This window comes from Pinus tabuliformis, chromosome 6, assembly GCF_031772625.1.
Source record: "Pinus tabuliformis cultivar Carrire ecotype Pingquan chromosome 6, CPIR1, whole genome shotgun sequence".
In the NCBI taxonomy this organism is placed as follows: domain Eukaryota; kingdom Viridiplantae; phylum Streptophyta; class Pinopsida; order Pinales; family Pinaceae; genus Pinus; species Pinus tabuliformis.
This window is the reverse complement of record NC_142292.1, coordinates 73,557,019-73,577,405: the sequence shown is the minus strand read 5'-3', so window position 1 is coordinate 73,577,405 and position 20,387 is coordinate 73,557,019.

The window sequence follows — 20,387 nt, the reverse complement described above, 5'->3', positions numbered from 1 at the left end:
CAAACATGCTGCTTTTGTGCGCCTTTGACTCTGAGTCTTGGATAGTCTATTTTCATCAGTGTCTGTGGAGTGATACTCTGGAATCCGCGGCTCTGCTGCATGCAGCATTCATTTGCGAAGGCATCTCCTCTCTGTTCTTCTAGTATTGGCGCTTTCCCCTTTTCCTTAGATGTTTCCTGCATATAGATTTATATCAGTTACTGCCTTACAGTTTACGCAAAGGAAAAGAGACATGACGAAAAGATTGACATGAAAGCTTTAAGTCCTAATGAATGCATAATCATGACACTCATAATGACTTGACTCTTCGAAAAACGCAACACGATCATCTTTGGATACTCAGGCGTGCAATCATTAATTTCCCTTAAGGTGCGCGCTCAATTTTGGGTTTACAGATCATGCCGAAGAAACTTTGCGATGAGTGGTTTCTGCGATTCGCATTGTAGCAATTGATAGTCTCATTCGTCGCAGATCGCAAATCGCAAAATCGCAGTTTGTAGGATCGCAGATCGCAAATCGCAATATCGCAATTTTCATTTGCTCGTTGTGTGCTGCTTTTGCGACGTTTGCGATATGCGACATCGCATATCGGCCATCGGCGATTCCTTAGGTTTTTCTTTTTAAGGGAGCTTTCAGAATATGCGATGCGATAAATGTCGCATCGCTTCATCGCAGCTTACTTACGCGCATAGGAAAACTCTTCACTCTCTCTTTGCGATGCGATATAGCTTTTAGGGAGTTAAATACAAAAATTTGGATAAAAATATTTTTGGGATTTTTTGTTAAGGGTCCCCCTTTGCTTGATATTATTGCTAATACTAAACAAAGAGGGGGGTTGTTGGTGACCACAACAGGATACTAAAGGAGGAATGGACAAGTTGCGTGGGGACATGAAACCAAGTCAAATGGGGGGAGATAATGAGCCCTCATTTTGTCTATATTTCGATGGATAAAAACTACTTTATTTTCCCTAATCCATAAGTATTTTTGCCTTTTTCACTATACCTGTTGTGAAGTTTTGATTAAATATGTAGTTTCAATGTCTTTCTCTTGTTTCCATTTGTAATAGAGATTAAAGTGTATTTTATAAGTATATTATACCATTGTATGTATGTGTGTGTCTTTATGGGTAATTTGATGGTTTATTTCTAATAATCCTTGAAGAAAGTCTTTGATTCCAAGACCATGCATTCTTTCATCGAGGGAGTAAACCCCAAATATTAATAGCAAGTATGGATCAGAGATTAAACCCCAAAATTTTAACAATGTATGGGTAAGGAGTGAAACCCAAAATTTCAAAGGACAACCACAATAAACTGTGGTATCTTGATTTGAAGGAAGACAATATAAGGCATGAATCTCGAGTTTCAAACGTTGGCATACAATTCCAATAGTTGGTATGTGAACCCCAAATCTCAATAGGTAGCATACGAACCCAAAATCTCAACAATGGTGATGTAAAGCATGAAACACTTAGCAACGATGGTTACAAAGCCCAATTAGAAAGGATGTTAACAAATTAGCTTAAATTATAATTATTGAAATGCATCCTAGACCAAGGATCTTTGTAAGGTTACGAGTGAGATCCCATTCAATGAGTTCAACCAAAAAGGACGTTATTATCACCATGATTTTCTATAGCACGTGAACCTAACCATGGACAAGTTGAGGGTATATCGGTCGTTTGTTCAGTGACACACATCACCATGATAAACAATTACTCAAACAAGAGCATGTGCATCTCTTCTAATCATTTTAGAGGTTAGAATGGTGTGTTTTGACTCTTGTCTCACACACGCTATAGGGGAACATCTCCATCATACCATAACCACAAAGATCATATGAAATAGATCGTTGTGTCAGCGACAACTTGTCACTAAAGAACAGATAATATCTTTGTTGACTTCAAAGCCACCTTTATGGCCAAGAAGGATCCATAAGCTAATGGTTTTGGACCGATCACAGATATACCTCTTATTTATTTCTAGTTTGAAACTTAACCACTATGGAATCTTTCATTCCATGTTTGGAACAAACATGTCCCCTTTGAATTATATATATGTTTTTATTGTCCTAGCATAGAGGTTCTACTTCAACGACGAGATAAGGATTATAAAATACATATATTACAAACTTAATATAATCACACTAGTTTGATGTGCAGTTTTACATATACTTTGTCATCTAGTGTTGGTGACTTTGTGAGCTTTGGCACAAGCGACACGTAGATTTGGGCCCGCTTTAGGTGAGGCATTGCGCCGAATTAGTTTCTTTTGTTTTGCAAGTTATTTTGAGTTAGCTTATTTTCAATCATGTTATTTTATCGTAGTGTGTATATCCTATTGTTGCATATTGTATCATATTTCTATGTGCTTCCATTTTAAACTATGTTATACAATGAGTTATGGAATGGGTTGTAACAAATCTTGTGTCACATAATGCTTTTAGTTTGAAATAGAGTTTCTTGCCTTGAGTCGTACTATCCTCTTTCGAAAAAGTTTCTACAAAGCGATGTATCAAGTCATGAACAAATGTTCCATGGGCTCTAGTATGAGAAATGTTATTAGCCAATTGTATAATCGATAATAATATTGACCTTCTTAGTATAATTTTGTTTCTTTTGATTAAAGAAAAGTAGAGTTTAGTTGTTTTCTTTTTTTAGAGTAGCTTAAAGCATGCCCTAATATGTCATATTTCTGTCTTACCTACACTGGGAGCCTTGCAAGTTCTTAATGAACCCTAGGTTGACAATTTAAATGGTTGTATTTATATTAGATTGTCCTAAACTTAGGAAAACCATATAAAAACATCGTTAGCTTTCTTGTGATAGTGTTGACAACGTTAATCCTCTCTACTGACAGAGATGATCCCTCTAGCCCAATGAGTGGGTCTAGCAACTAAAGTGACAATCAAGTAGACATCTTCTTAGGTTATAATTGAAAAGTAGAACGAAAGAGATGAACTACCTCGTTCTGATGCTATTCTGATTTCCTTTGTTGAGGGCCTCGAACCGCTTGAGTCACAGGCTTGTTCCTGCTTCTTTCAGCGTTTATGTACTTGCACAAGTGATCATATTGCTATGTGCTTTCATTTTAACACTATGCTACAGAATGAGTTGTGGAATGGGTTGTAACAAATCTTGTGTTGCATAATGCTTTTAGTTTGAAATAGAGTTCCTTGCCTTGAGTCATACTATCCTCTTTCGACAAAAGTTCTACGAAGCGATGTATCAGGTCATGAACAAGTGTTCCATGGGTTCTAGTATGATAAATGTTATTAGACAATTGTATAATCGATAATAGTATTGACCTTCTTAGTATAAGTTTGTTTCTTTTGATTAAAGAAAAGTAGAGTTTAGTTGTTTTCTTTTTTTATAGTAGTTTAAAGCATGCCCTAATATGTCCTATTTCCATGCTACCTATACTAGGAGCCTTGCAAGTTCTTAATGAACCCTAGGTTGACAATTTAAATGGTTGCGTTTATATTAGATTGTCCTAAACTTAGGAAAACCATAAATAAAAAAATCGTTAGCTTTCTTGTGATAGTGTTGACAAGGTTAATCCTCTCTGCGGACAGAGATGATCCCTCTAGCCCAATGAGTGGGTATAGCAACTAAAGTGACAATCAACTAGACACCTTCCTAGGTTATAAGTGAAAAATAGAACGAAAGAAATGACCTACTTCATTCTGATGCTATTCTGATTTCTTTTGTTGAGGGCCTCGAACCGCTTATGTCACGACCTTGTTCCTGCTTCTTTCAGTGCTTATGTACCTACACAAGTGATCATATTTCTATGTGCTTTATTTTTAACACTATGCTACAGAATGAGTTGTGGAATGGGTTGTAACAAATCTTGTGTCACATAATGCTTTTAGTTTGAAATAGAGTTGCTTGCCTTGAGTCATACTATCCTCTTTCAACAAAAGTTCTACGAAGCGATCTATCAAGTCATGAACAAGTGTTCCATGGGCTCTAGTATGATAAATGCTATTAGCCAATTGTATAATCGATAATAGTATTAACCTTCTTAGTATAAGTTTGTTTCTTTTGATTAAAGAAATGTAGAGTTTAGTTGTCTTCTTTTTTTAGAGTAGCTTAAAGCATGCCCTAATATGTCCTATTTCTATGTTACCTGCATTGGGAGCCTTGCAAGTTCTTAACGAACCCTAGGTTGACAATTTAAATGGTCATATTTATATTAGATTGTCCTAAACTTAGGAAACCCATATAAAAACATCATTAGATTTCTTGGGGTAGTGTTGACAAGGTTAATCCTCTCTGCAGACAGAGATGATCCCTCTAGCCCAATGAGTGGGTCTAGCAACTAAAGTGACAATCAACTAGACATCTTCCTAGGTTATAATTGAAAATTAGAACGAAAGAGATGACCTACCTCATTTTGATGCTATTCCGATTTCCTTTGTTGAGGGCCTCGAACTGCTTGTGTCACGGGCTTGTCCCTGCTTCTTTCAGCACTTATGTACCTTCACAAGTGATCAAGAGACAAAAAAGCATGCCAAAACCAATAGCAAATCCAATGACAACCTACTTAACTAATCAAGGAATGTCAAGCTAATAAATACATGAACATATATATCTTGGGAAGATGAACCAGCAGTTGTATATTGTTTGAGGAATAAAGGGAAGCTTACAACCATAGCCTTGATGTTGAAAGGCTCTCCTTGAGTGGTAATCCAAGTCCAAGCCAAGAAACTCTCCAAGCACTCATTCTCCAAGTCTAATGAATAGCCTTAGGCACAATCTCAGCATAAGGGTGCAAATAGACATAGACCAACCATTTGGGAATGGGAGAGGATGAATTTATAGGCTGGGAGAGGGAGTTAGGACTTCTCCAAAGATAGGATTAGGCCCACATCTCAAGGAGGTAGCTCATAGGGATAAGAAAAAGAGGTAAAGTTGGGAGGATTCGACCTCCTCTGTGTGAAACCACCTTCAACTCGCTGCTCTGGAAGCTTATAGATCACGAAGCTTCTCATCTCCTTTGGGAAAATTACCTTTGTGGGATCATCACGGGTATGCAAGGGAACATAGCGATGCCATCGTAGTTCAAACATAATGAAATAGGCAACCATCAATATTTTGAGCCTCATAAGGGCGATGATTCTTATTTTAGGTTTTTAAGCTCTATTTCTTCAGGGAAAGCTCAAGACATTTTCCAAATGAAGTCTTAGGAGGGATCTGAGATGTATACATGGATGAGTATACTGTATAATGGTCATGTTTCAGGCACTTTAGGGTATGTCATAGGGAAGTGTAGGAGGTGTGACAAAATACTATGTAACAGATGCCCCCTAAAGCATGAAGGCAAAATGAGGAGTGATGGTTGAGATTCTTTACGAGCTCTTACAATGACGAGGACACACACTGTCAGGAGACTTGCAAATCAAGGACACATATAAATATACATATCTGAGATCAAGACATGAATCCACGACATGGACGCAGCCATCTAGATGATGAAGACTATATGAAAAAATCCATGGTATGGGCACAACCATCCAGATAATGAGGATCGTCATAAATATAAAGTCTCATGGTATGGTCACAACCATCTGTATAGTAGAAACATGTGTACAATCATGAATGACATATAACTCCATGCATCCTGAGTCATAACAGACAAGACTCAGGGTCTTGCGCTCCATCCCTACTCAATTAACGTACGAATCCTAACATGTGAATAAATGTGTTGAAGTCTAACATGCTAGAAAACCACTTGATTGCCTACCAATGATGTGGACTATTAACAGCCACGAGAGAAACCACCAATGATGACAATGGCTCTCAAGGTACAACAATACAATCTGTGAATGTCATAATGAAGCTGAAGTTAAACACTCGTGGAATCACCCAATCAAAAGTCGATAATGAAGACCTGTCGTGATATGCGAAGAACTGGCCATTAGGGCATGCCAGCTCTAAGGTACTGATAGGGCATTTCTAAGTCATCTTACTGGATAATGAGCTGGAGTCGACAGGAAGCGACCAGTCAAAGGAGGGAAATGATGAATCCCCCATCATCGACACGAAACAAGGAATAAAGTGGAATAACTTTCAAGATTGTAACAGTGACTCAAACAGTGTATAGGTAAATAACTGCATATTAGACTTCTCTTGAACATTGGCCACACGACTCCGGAGTGTGGCAGCATCTGAATTGACATAGGAGTAAAGGTCATGATGACAGAATGGAATAGTCAAATGAGAGGAAAAATGGATCACCCAAACCTGGGAGGACAAGTGACTAAGTGACGATATCCCAAACCCAAAATGAGAGCAGAAGAGTGTCATGTTCAAGAGCGACATGTTGCCTATACAAAGGTTGTCTCATCTTCATTTTCCCCCGCTATTTCTAGCGAGTAACCCAATTATTTTTATCACAAGCTTGAATGGGATAGCATATGCTTTTCATGTAAGTTCATTCTTCGAATGAATCCATCCTAGTAAGTTTTACGAGCCCTAGGAAGGAGAAGCTCGACCTCATCATGGTGACGATTCTTTCGTCGTAAATTTTTAACAAGTCCAACGTAAGAATAACTCGATACCTTTTTCATATTAAGAGAGTTTGAAAAAGAAACAAAAAAATAAAATTCCATCATGTCCCTTTTCGTAGTTTCTCCCTCGAATCCGAAAAGGTAGAAAACAATATCCAAGGGAACCTCTTGACCATGTCGACCAAGGTGTACCTTTTTCATAAATAGCCAATCTTAGCCCGAAAAAGGGGTAAATTTATACTGAGGTGACATCAATTCATTTACTTTAACGAGTTCAAAATGACAAGTACTCAATAATCTTTTCAGTTTTCGAGAGTCAGAAAAAAACTCAAAGATGACTCCAGGAGGGTTCCTTTTTCATTTATTTAATGAGTCCAAAAAAAGAGATAAAATAAAACTCACAAGAATCAGTCAACAATGATCATTGTTCACTTTGAAGGTTCCTCTAACTGCACAAGAAACACACCCATCACTAATATCGAGAGAAAATATTGACAATAATGACTTGCACAACTTATAAATAGCCAAAAGTAATTTTATTTTTACCATTTTACCATAGTAAGCTCTGAAAGTGCATTTTGTGCCCTAATTCTCTTGATTTTCTAGTGGTTGTTGTGGGAGATCTAGGGTACCATTTCACGAACCGTCTGCAACAAGTAAGAGGCTCATCCCTGCTCTTACATTTTATCACTTTTTTATGCATTTTAAACAGTGATTTTTATGCTATAAGGGAGGATTTTAAAATTTTAGGGCGTCGACGACCATCGCGGGTATGGTCATTGAACCCGCAATGATCATGCTTGACCTCAAAGGCTCGCACGATGCCATCGCTCTATTTGTAAAAATAGGTACAATGGCACCGAGGCAAAAATTTTGGAAAGAAATTCCTCTTTTAAAGCAAAAATTGATGATTTCAATCCATGAAAAAAGTATTAATTGATGTTTAAATTATATTTTGCAAGAGAAAATGGTCTTGGAATGGAAAGAAAGAGGCCATGAGGCCAAATACCACCAAGTAGCTCAGGATCCTGAATGCATAAACGCTCCGAGGAATTACAGGCTGCTAAAATTCTTCAGGGCCACGGGGTTAAGTGCTCAGATGGAATTGTTTCCCTATTTGATCAGTCTTTGGGATGTAGATCAAGAGATTTTCAACATAAAAGGCCAGGAACTATAACTGGAGGAGATGGATATCTACTTCATCATGGGATTGTCTCGACGAGGGGAAGCAATCCAACTCTTTGGATCTCGCCAAGGAGGTGAAAGTACAAGGACTCTAGTCGAGAGGCATTGTCCTGGTGCCAAAATGACTAATGGAGGGAAGGTGAAGATAACAACAATCACCAACAACCTCATTTTTTTCACTATGGCATGTGTTTCCGGCATGCAAGCCTTGCATGAGGCTTCAAAGTCCCAGTTCTAATATGTTATCGCATGTTTGACCCCCACCATATTAAACTAGTGTGGAGGTATTTTGGCAAGCATGAAACGACAACTAATCAAGGGGAAGCATGGACACCTGAAGCAATTCGGGTTCGGTTCCATATTAGTAACTTTTTTTTTAAAGCGAGTTCCCTTATTTTGGTATTAGTGGGCAGAGGTACCAGATCCTACCCCTTGAGATCTGAGACTCGTGCGATGGAGTCAACTCATGCCTCGAGGAGGAACGGGTCAGCATATGCATTACCCACCACATTTTTTCACTTGGCTAGAACATCAACTATTCATGGTGGATGACTACACTTACGTGGGCACAGATTTCAGGTGGGATCCAGATATACCTCTGCCACCAAGAGAACAGTGGACTGATGTAGGTAAAAAAAAACTTGTTTTTTGGATTTTTTTCAAGTTTTATGATTTTTCATAAAAGTGTAAACTGAGACTCAACTTGTGATAAATGTGCAGATGTGGGACCATAGAGACCACCAGGCATGTCACCAATAGCACAACAAGTTTCACATCAGATAGTGGTTACAGATTATGAGGAAGGGGCAGACCCCTTAGCTGAGATGGAGCGCAATCTGGAGGCGACAACTAGTGGAGTGTTACACTAAAAAATGTCACCATGGCTATTTACAGTTAGTATGGCTCTATCAACAGTCATGCTATCCTCTTAGGCAAGTCTTATGCCTCTGCTCTCCATGTCAAACTCCAAAAAGAGAGAAAGTCTTTATAAATGGATTTATCTCTGGGTACGCAGGTTCTCTCAACCTTACCTGCGGGTACGCACCCAATGTTCACAAAAGCTGCGTCTTTGGATGCTCTGTATGTAAAGGGGCAGGTGCGTCCCCCTGTAAAGGTCAAAATGCGCAAGTTTCATCTTTAAAAAGTTACTTGTGGTCATTTCTAGAGCATTCTAGAAGGTTGTTCGACGTGTATTGAGCGCCTCCAGATGGTTCATGTACCCCTACCAAAGAGGAACTTATCCCATCAATAAGGGAGCTATCCCAGCCAAAGAGGGGATTATCCCATTGATGGTGGACCTGATTAACTTCCTCTTGAGCACTATAAATACAGGCATTGAGCCAGAAGGAGGAGAGGTTGGAAGCTAAACATTTCTAAGGGTAGATGCTACTGGAATTAGGACTCCCATTTAGAAGCTTGTGAGGAGAGATTGCCATCTTTGCTTGTTCTATTTGGAAGTGGGTGAGCTTTGTCAAAGTAAAGGAGAACTCTTGATGGACCCTGGGAGGGACTTGCACAACACCAAGGCTCAGGTTGTATTTGTTCCTTTTGTTACCTATTAATGCAAATGAGTCCATTCTTCTCAATAACTTGTTATTTATGAGTTGTTTCATGTACTCCTTGGTCTATGTGTTAAATATGTTTTATTCTATGAGATTATCAAGTGCTATTTAATCGTTTGATTGTTAGTGGATGCAGGTTTCAAAGTGAAGGAGGAGCTCATCCGGATCAGTGAGGCTGGACTGCTACAACAGCGTGGGACTACAGGTAGGATCTAAACACTTGATTTCTTATATAGTAAATGCATGTTTAGGGAAGGATTGCTCTTGTTTGTCTTGTTTGTCACTAGAGAGTCTTAGGCTCCTAGGGAGGTTGGTTGTGTCCGCACAACCGACTCTTTACGCCTGACATGGAGTCCCTGAGTATGCCAATATTGGTGATGTTCCACTGCGTTGAAAGAGACACACAGCGAGAGTCTCTACAAGAATGCATCGGTTGTTAGGCCGAGTGATCAGAGAGGTCTCATGTTACCATAAGCACCGTGCAGGCTAATAGATTATCTAGTCCTTTTTACACATTTTGTAGGCTTGGAAAGTAAGTGTCTCAGAACACTTTATTTTTCGAGATTTTGATGTAAACACTCCGACAGACGCGATATATATATATATCTATATATATATATATATATATATATATATATATATATATATATATATATATATATATATATATATATAGATATATATATATATATATATATATATATATATATATATATACATATATATATGTATATATGTATATATGTATATATGTATATATATGTATGTATGTATGTATATATATATATATGTATATGTATATATGTATATATATATGTATATATATATACATATATATATATACATATACATATATACATACATACATACATATATATATATACATATACCTTGTAAGTTAATCAGCTCATCATTAAGGTCATAGAGTACCCATGCTACGGAAGATAGGTTATGTGTGCTATGACAAGCACCATCAGCAAAACCAACGTAATGGCTTGACGACATCTGCAAACCGAGTGGAACACGGGGTAAGCATAAAAGCACATGTCTACAAAGCAAACAAACACACTAAAACTCAAAAACGCAAACTAATGAATTAACACACTAATATACAAAAGTTATTACATGAATTTCATGCATAGTACTTCTTTAGATACAACCCATTACGAGGCTGTGACAATGCATTTCCCTCATAATCACATAGCTCATACGAACCTTTTTGTAAGAAACACTTGACAATGTAGGCCCCGTACCACATGGGTTCGAAATTTCCTACTTCCAATTTATCATTGGCTTGATCGTAAAGAAGGACCAAGGCGCCTTCAACAAAAGTACAAGGAGAAACGGTTTGGTCAAAATGATCTTTGACCAATTTCTTTTGAGCTTCGATGACCATCGGAGCAATGCAACGAGTCTCATCAAGCCTCTCTAGATACAGTGGTCGCTCCTCTTCAGGCGAGGTATTCAGAAGAAGTTCGATAGCTAGCTTAAGCGAGGGGATTTCGCATTCGATTAGAAGAGTTATGTCTAAACCATATACCAGCTAGAATGGAATGAATCCAGTGGTCGTCTTAGCTAAAGTTCTGTATGCCCAATGAGCTAAGAATATCATCAAATTCCAATCCTTTTTGTGCTTCCCGACAGTACGTTGAAGCATAGTAATCAAAACTTTATTAGCTGCCTCAACTTGACCATTGGCCTGTGGATAATAAGGAGTTGAGTTATCATGACGAAGGCCCAACTAAGCAGTCAGCTCTTTCACCATGTGTTGATGAAAATGTGATCCATGGTCATTCACGATAACTTGAGGAACACCAAAATGTGCTATGACATGGTTAAAAAAGAACTGAGCAGCAATAATACTGTCAACATTATATGTAGGCATCGCCTCGGCCCACTTTGTAAAATAGCCGACAACGGCAATGACACAACCATGCCCCCCCCCACCCCCCGCCCCCCGGCTGAGTGAGGGTTACATGTCATAAAATCAATGACCCATTTAGCAAATGGGCCAACGGTAATTACTGGGTGTAAGGGTACGGGTGGGGTGTGGTGCCTTCTTACGGTTGAAATTCTAGCATTCATGGCATTTTTGGATAGATATAATGCAATCTTTAAAGATAGAAGGCCATAAATAATAGCGCAGAGGATATTTTGAGTAGTGGCACATCAAGACATACGACCACTACAGGCACCAGAGTGGTAATCATTTAAGACCTGCTCAGCCTCTTATAGGGTGAGACACATGTGAAGAACAAAGTCCACACTGAATCGATACAATGTATCACCAAGAATCCAATAAGGTTGGGACTGATGCAGAATGCGGTGTCGGTCAGATCAACATGTTGGAAATAATATTGAGAGGGGGGGGTGAATCAGTATTATCAGATCAATAAAACTTTTTCAATGCTCATACTTAGACACATATACGCTACTTCAGTTAAGTGAACCCGCGTGTACACGCTACTGTGTTTATTGCAACTAGCGTATATCAAGAGATCTTATGATTCAGTTAGCTTATCTTCAGTAAATGCATCAGAACATTATTAACCATATTAACAGTAAACAGGTGCAGTATAACAGAAACAGATCATCACACAAAAGCCACACACATGAACACCATGATATAAGGTGGAAACCCAATGTGGGTGAAAACCATCTGCTGCAATTCGTCTCTTTCTTCTTTAATAAGAAACTTCTTTTACAATGTACTGGTGCAGTCCTTTACCAGCACGCAGGCTACAACCTGCAGAGGGCTACAATCCTCTTAGCTCTTGTACTAGCCGATCCATTTACTAGTACGTAGGTGCCTACCTACGATCTACCTGGGACCACGTTTCATACATTTTCATACTGGATCCATAAGACAATCACCTTGTAGTACAACTTGCATCATTAATCACTGAAACACTGAAACTCTGTCAACAACACAGTCACCAGAACACAGAGCAGACACAGAACTCTGCAATAACCATCAGACCCATCTGCAACTTCAAATATCAAGCTTTACAATGTACACGCTACTTGGATGAACCCAACTTGCGTGTATACGCTCTTTTTCCAAGGTCAACCCGCGTACAGATCTAAAAATATTTCCTTATAACTTTGCAGCCGTACCAGACATCAATCATACTATAACATTTATAGAAAATTATTTGCGTCAGTATGCAGATCTAGAATAAGAATAATCAACCATATAAGGATAGTTCATTTCAAACCATTTGATCTCGATCTCTCCTTAGATCTTGTTCTCTATCAACTGGTGAGATCTCTCCTTAGCTCAGATCAAGCAATGCATCATCAACCCATAACCTGCATACTGGATCTAATACTTCATCAGATATTCAAGACTTTTCGAATACTTTGCCTAATGATCTTCTTCTCCTTATATAGCCTTAGGCCTTGCTCAATACCACGGGCCAAAACCATAGAAATCCAATACCATCAACTTCAAAACTAGGGATCAACACGTCCGTCGAGACACCAAGGTCCAAAATCATAGGCACAACTTCCAAGGAATAACCGTTGTGGACCAAAGATAAGTTTTCCACGTACACGCGCTTTTACTGAAGCCAACCTGCGTGTACACGCGACTTGGTATATAGCGAACCTGCGTATACGCGACTTGGTATATAGTGAACCTGCTTGTATACGCGACTTGGGCTTAATGAACCTGCGTGTATGAACTTTCTCTTCTTCTTATAGTCTGATCATCAATTCCTTGCTGCTGACCTTCTGCACTATGATTTGTCATCAGTGTGGTTTGCCATCAAGGACAACACTTATCTCATAATGCCAACAATCTCCCCCTTTGGACTTGATGGCAAAGCTAACTTGTCACACTTAGAACTATCATCTGATTCCTTTGAGCTGTCCTCCATCAGTCACATCTGATATCTCTTCTGAAGATTCATCCAGTTATACATAAGTGAGATATTCTTCTATGAGAGGGTTGCCATCAAGTACAACACATGCATCATAATGCCAACAATCTCCCCCTTTGGACTTGATGGCAACAACACCAAATCACTCTCCCCCTTTGACATCAAGGGCAAAGGGTGGACCAAGATGTTCTCTTCTTTTGCTGAACATTTCGCTGTCCATACTCCCCCTGAGTATCTGTTAAAATCTCTGAATGATCTCCCCCTTTGTATATGCCAAAGTGTACCAATCTGTCAATGCTCCCCCTGAGTACATGCCAAGTCTCTGTACTGCTGAAGTGTGTTGTTCATGCTCTTCCTGACTGTAGGCAAGATCTGCAAAAGATGTTCTTCAATAAGAACATGACTCTATACATCATAAAATACCTTCCTATCACCAAAGACTCATACATACATCCATCTCTCAACTAAGTGAGGATATACAAAAATTGACTCATCCACCCAACCAAGTGGGGATACATCAAAAGTTTACATATGACAACCAATCATATTGCATCAATCATCCCAGGCATAGTGGGGAAACCAAAATAGGCCGTTACATGACCTTGACACCATGAAAGAGATACCACAAAAGAGATATATGACATAGAGATGAAAGAACTAGACCAAGACTTATGAAAGTCGCCAGCAGCATCTGATAATCACCATTCAGATCAGCAACCAAGAGATCCTTCTGTTCTCCTTTCGCCTTTGTTCCACCTGAAACTAACCACAAATGTGAACCAGAACCAAAAGCTTTAAGATAATGCCAACAATGCATCATTGGAAGATTATCTACTCCCCCTGAACCTGTGCCAGATGATCTCTGTCAGACCCATATCATACTTTCTTCAACCAACATTTGTCCCTGCTGATTTCCTTCAAAACTCCATATACGCGTCTGCATCCACATAAACAAGCGTATATACGCGGATAGGCCTTATGAAACTCGCGTACAGCTATTTTCATATCAGCAACCTGTAAATGTCCTGCAGCAAGGTATGTCTGAACATAGATGTCAACTCCTCCTTTTAAACATCATCATGAAATCATTCACATTACATGTGAAACCACCATAGCCATTTCATCAACGTCAAGATCTACATGATTCAAGTATCATTACTTGGGAACATCTACATCAACCAACATATGTAAGTATAAACCTATCATCATATAGACACGAACTCATCATCATGTCTCCAACAAAGTGACTTTGAGGAGTCATCCATGTATCAACACTATGTATCTTGAGCTCAAACTCTTTTGACAAAGCTTCTTGATATCATCATCAGCAACAATCCTTATCCACATGAGTGCCTGCATCATAACTGTATGATCTTTATGCATATGACAACAGCAGTATATAAGTGACTCATCATCAAGTGAGGAAGATGTGTATTCAAGCTTTGTACTTCTCCTTGTCCTTATGAAGATCACCATGTAAGCACCATATATGCATCATCAATCAACCATAAATCTGATCTGAACATCTTCTATGTAACTTCAAGAATCATATGAGAGTTTATCATAGACAACTCACAACATCATATCATAGCAAGATATATCATTTAGCCATATGAGAATCATCACCAAGGATTATTAACCATAATGCCAACAATGAATTACTAAAGGCATATGCTCCCCCTCAACCAGTGCCATCTATTAGATCTGATCATGCATATATCAGCAATAAGCATCAAAACATCATCATCCTCAAGTTAGGATCAAAACACTTCTAGACATCATACAAGTAACAAAACATTTCCACACATCCTCAGTAGACTAACCAATAGAGCAAATAATAGACTGAATCATATCAGATCCTTTTCTGATCCTGACCCCACTGCTTTTCTTCGGACTGACATATACGCGACTTTGCAGTGTCTAACTCGCGTATGTACGCGACTTCCCTTTAAGGAACTTGCGTATTAGATTCATAACACTGATGTTTTACACTTTCAGCTCCCCCTGAGTCTGATATGTCTGTGCTGTGCTGTGTCTCAGTCCATTGTGCTGACTGTACTTCCTTCTTCCTCCATATCTTCAAGTGTGATGAGGTTTTCTTCTTTTGGTGTGATGTCCATCCTTTGTTCCTGCATTCCTTTGCTATATGTCCAAGCTTGTTACATGCAAAACATCTAACATGTTTCATGTTCCTCCTGTAGCAATCAGCAGCTTTGTGACCAAACATATTGCAAGCAAAGCAATATCCATTAAAGTACCTTGAGTGTGATGATCTTTTTGCATGATGGTCTTGAACCCTTCTTCTTCTACATCTAGCTGCAACATGTCCAAGATTATGACATACATAACATTCAACATTATTCATAGGAGGAGTAAAATATTTTCTTTGAGGAGTCTCTTTCCTTGATTGTTGATGGGGCTGACCTTTCATCTCCTTGTTGATCATTTTAGATTTCTCTTTAGAGTTCCTTGCCTCACCTTGTGAACTAGATTCACCTTCAACAGATTCATGAAAACCAAGACCAGTCTTGATAGCAGGAGACCTTTGACTACTAAGAATATCATCCAAGACTTTAGAGCTATCTTGAAATCGTAACAACTTATCCTTTTCTTCTATTTTACCTTTCAAGATATTTACCTCAACTTGAAGCTGTTCTTCCTTTTCAAGAGATTTCTTTTTCCAATTTTCTTCATCTTTTCTTCGTTCTTCCATTTTCTCCCTTAGTTTGAGAATCTCCTTTTCTTGTTCTTCATTCAGATCCTGCTGCATTTGACGAACTCGGAAAGCACATTCCAGCTGGGATTTTAAGCTGATGACTTCATTTTCTTGTTTTTCAATTGCTTGATGTAGATCTTCATTCTGCTTCCTTGATTCTTCAAGATCTCCCTTTAGTGAGAGGATTGTAGCTTCAAGATTTTCATAGTAGCTGGATCTATCTTTGAGTTTCTTGATGGTTGTGCTTCTTTCGTTGACTTCTTTTCTTAATGATGTCACTTCATGCTGCAATTTTTGACATTGGTCTTCCTTGTCCTTGAGAAGCTTTCTTACCTTGTTTCCTTCTTCTAGTTGGGCCTTTAGTTTGGTAACTTCTTCTTTGAAAGCACATTCCCTTTTGTTTAATAGATCTTGTTGATCTTTAACTTTGTCTGCAAGCCTTCTAAATATTGCCTCTATTTGATACTTTTCTTGCTCACCCATAAAAGCATGTTCAGTAGTTTCACTATCACTTCCATCACTTTCACAAGGAAATATAGCAGGAACATCAGAGGATAACACATTCATACCTGATAATGATTCTGAATCTGAAGAACTTCTTATACCTAATCCCCAATCGACTCTCCCACTGTCATAGATCTTCTGAGATGTCTTCTTATTCTTATGAACTTTCTTCTTAAGCTTCTTTCCCATTGTTCCACGGATCTCCTTCAAACGATCAAGCTTCTACCAAAGGACCTGCTCTGATACCAATTGTTGGAAATAATATTGAGAGGGGGGGGTGAATCAGTATTATCAGATCAATAAAACTTTTTCAATGCTCATACTTAGACACATATACGCTACTTCAGTTAAGTGAACCCGCGTGTACACGCTACTGTGTTTATTGCAACTAGCGTATATCAAGAGATCTTATGATTCAGTTAGCTTATCTTCAGTAAATGCATCAGAACATTATTAACCATATTAACAGTAAACAGGTGCAGTATAACAGAAACAGATCATCACACAAAAGCCACACACATGAACACCATGATATAAGGTGGAAACCCAATGTGGGTGAAAACCATCTGCTGCAATTCGTCTCTTTCTTCTTTAATAAGAAACTTCTTTTACAATGTACTGGTGCAGTCCTTTACCAGCACGCAGGCTACAACCTGCAGAGGGCTACAATCCTCTTAGCTCTTGTACTAGCCGATCCATTTACTAGTACGTAGGTGCCTACCTACGATCTACCTGGGACCACGTTTCATACATTTTCATACTGGATCCATAAGACAATCACCTTGTAGTACAACTTGCATCATTAATCACTGAAACACTGAAACTCTGTCAACAACACAGTCACCAGAACACAGAGCAGACACAGAACTCTGCAATAACCATCAGACCCATCTGCAACTTCAAATATCAAGCTTTACAATGTACACGCTACTTGGATGAACCCAACCTGCGTGTATACGCTCTTTTTCCAAGGTCAACCCGCGTACAGATCTAAAAATATTTCCTTATAACTTTGCAGCCGTACCAGACATCAATCATACTATAACATTTATAGAAAATTATTTGCGTCAGTATGCAGATCTAGAATAAGAATAATCAACCATATAAGGATAGTTCATTTCAAACCATTTGATCTCGATCTCTCCTTAGATCTTGTTCTCTATCAACTGGTGAGATCTCTCCTTAGCTCAGATCAAGCAATGCATCATCAACCCATAACCTGCATACTGGATCTAATACTTCATCAGATATTCAAGACTTTTCGAATACTTTGCCTAATGATCTTCTTCTCCTTATATAGCCTTAGGCCTTGCTCAATACCACGGGCCAAAACCATAGAAATCCAATACCATCAACTTCAAAACTAGGGATCAACACGTCCGTCGAGACACCAAGGTCCAAAATCATAGGCACAACTTCCAAGGAATAACCGTTGTGGACCAAAGATAAGTTTTCCACGTACACGCGCTTTTACTGAAGCCAACCTGCGTGTACACGCGACTTGGTATATAGCGAACCTGCGTATACGCGACTTGGTATATAGTGAACCTGCTTGTATACGCGACTTGGGCTTAATGAACCTGCGTGTATGAACTTTCTCTTCTTCTTATAGTCTGATCATCAATTCCTTGCTGCTGACCTTCTGCACTATGATTTGTCATCAGTGTGGTTTGCCATCAAGGACAACACTTATCTCATAATGCCAACAATCTCCCCCTTTGGACTTGATGGCAAAGCTAACTTGTCACACTTAGAACTATCATCTGATTCCTTTGAGCTGTCCTCCATCAGTCACATCTGATATCTCTTCTGAAGATTCATCCAGTTATACATAAGTGAGATATTCTTCTATGAGAGGGTTGCCATCAAGTACAACACATGCATCATAATGCCAACAATCTCCCCCTTTGGACTTGATGGCAACAACACCAAATCACTCTCCCCTTTGACATCAAGGGCAAAGGGTGGACCAAGATGTTCTCTTCTTTTGCTGAACATTTCGCTGTCCATACTCCCCCTGAGTATCTGTTAAAATCTCTGAATGATCTCCCCCTTTGTATATGCCAAAGTGTACCAATCTGTCAATGCTCCCCCTGAGTACATGCCAAGTCTCTGTACTGCTGAAGTGTGTTGTTCATGCTCTTCCTGACTGTAGGCAAGATCTGCAAAAGATGTTCTTCAAGAAGAACATGACTCTATACATCATAAAAGACCTTCCTATCACCAAAGACTCATACATACATCCATCTCTCAACTAAGTGAGGATATACAAAAATTGACTCATCCACCCAACCAAGTGGGGATACATCAAAAGTTTACATATGACAACCAATCATATTGCATCAATCATCCCAGGCATAGTGGGGAAACCAAAATAGGCCGTTACATGACCTTGACACCATGAAAGAGATACCACAAAAGAGATATATGACATAGAGATGAAAGAACTAGACCAAGACTTATGAAAGTCACCAGCAGCATCTGATAATCACCATTCAGATCAGCAACCAAGAGATCCTTCTGTTCTCCTTTCGCCTTTGTTCCACCTGTAACTAACCACAAATGTGAACCAGAACCAAAAGCTTTAAGATAATGCCAACAATGCATCATTGGAAGATTATCTGCTCCCCCTGAACCTGTGCCAGATGATCTCTGTCAGACCCATATCATACTTTCTTCAACCAACATTTGTCCCTGCTGATTTCCTTCAAAACTCCATATACGCGTCTGCATCCACATAAACAAGCGTATATACGCGGATAGGCCTTATGAAACTCGCGTACAGCTATTTTCATATCAGCAACCTGTAAATGTCCTGCAGCAAGGTATGTCTGAACATAGATGTCAACTCCTCCTTTTAAACATCATCATGAAATCATTCACATTACATGTGAAACCACCATAGCCATTTCATCAACGTCAAGATCTACATGATTCAAGTATCATTACTTGGGAACATCTACATCAACCAACATATGTAAGTATAAACCTATCATCATATAGACACGAACTCATCATCATGTCTCCAACAAAGTGACTTTGAGGAGTCATCCATGTATCAACACTATGTATCTTGAGCTCAAACTCTTTTGACAAAGCTTCTTGATATCATCATCAGCAACAATCCTTATCCACATGAGTGCCTGCATCATAACTGTATGATCTTTATGCATATGACAACAGCAGTATATAAGTGACTCACCATCAAGTGAGGAAGATGTGTATTCAAGCTTTGTACTTCTCCTTGTCCTTATGAAGATCACCATGTAAGCACCATATATGCATCATCAATCAACCATAAATCTGATCTTAAAATCTTCTATGTAACTTCAAGAATCATATGAGAGTTTATCATAGACAACTCACAACATCATATCATAGCAAGATATATCATTTAGCCATATGAGAATCATCACCAAGGATTATTAACCATAATGCCAACAATGAATTACTAAAGGCATATGCTCCCCCTCAACCAGTGCCATCTATTAGATCTGATCATGCATATATCAGCAATAAGCATCAAAACATCATCATCCTCAAGTTAGGATCAAAACACTTCTAGACATCATACAAGTAACAAAACATTTCCACACATCCTCAGTAGACTAACCAATAGAGCAAATAATAGACTGAATCATATCAGATCCTTTTCTGATCCTGACCCCACTGCTTTTCTTCGGACTGACATATACGCGACTTTGCAGTGTCTAACTCGCGTATGTACGCGACTTCCCTTTAAGGAACTTGCGTATTAGATTCATAACACTGATGTTTTACACTTTCAGCTCCCCCTGAGTCTGATATGTCTGTGCTGTGCTGTGTCTCAGTCCATTGTGCTGACTGTACTTCCTTCTTCCTCCATATCTTCAAGTGTGATGAGGTTTTCTTCTTTTGGTGTGATGTCCATCCTTTGTTCCTGCATTCCTTTGCTATATGTCCAAGCTTGTTACATGCAAAACATCTAACATGTTTCATGTTCCTCCTGTAGCAATCAGCAGCTTTGTGACCAAACATATT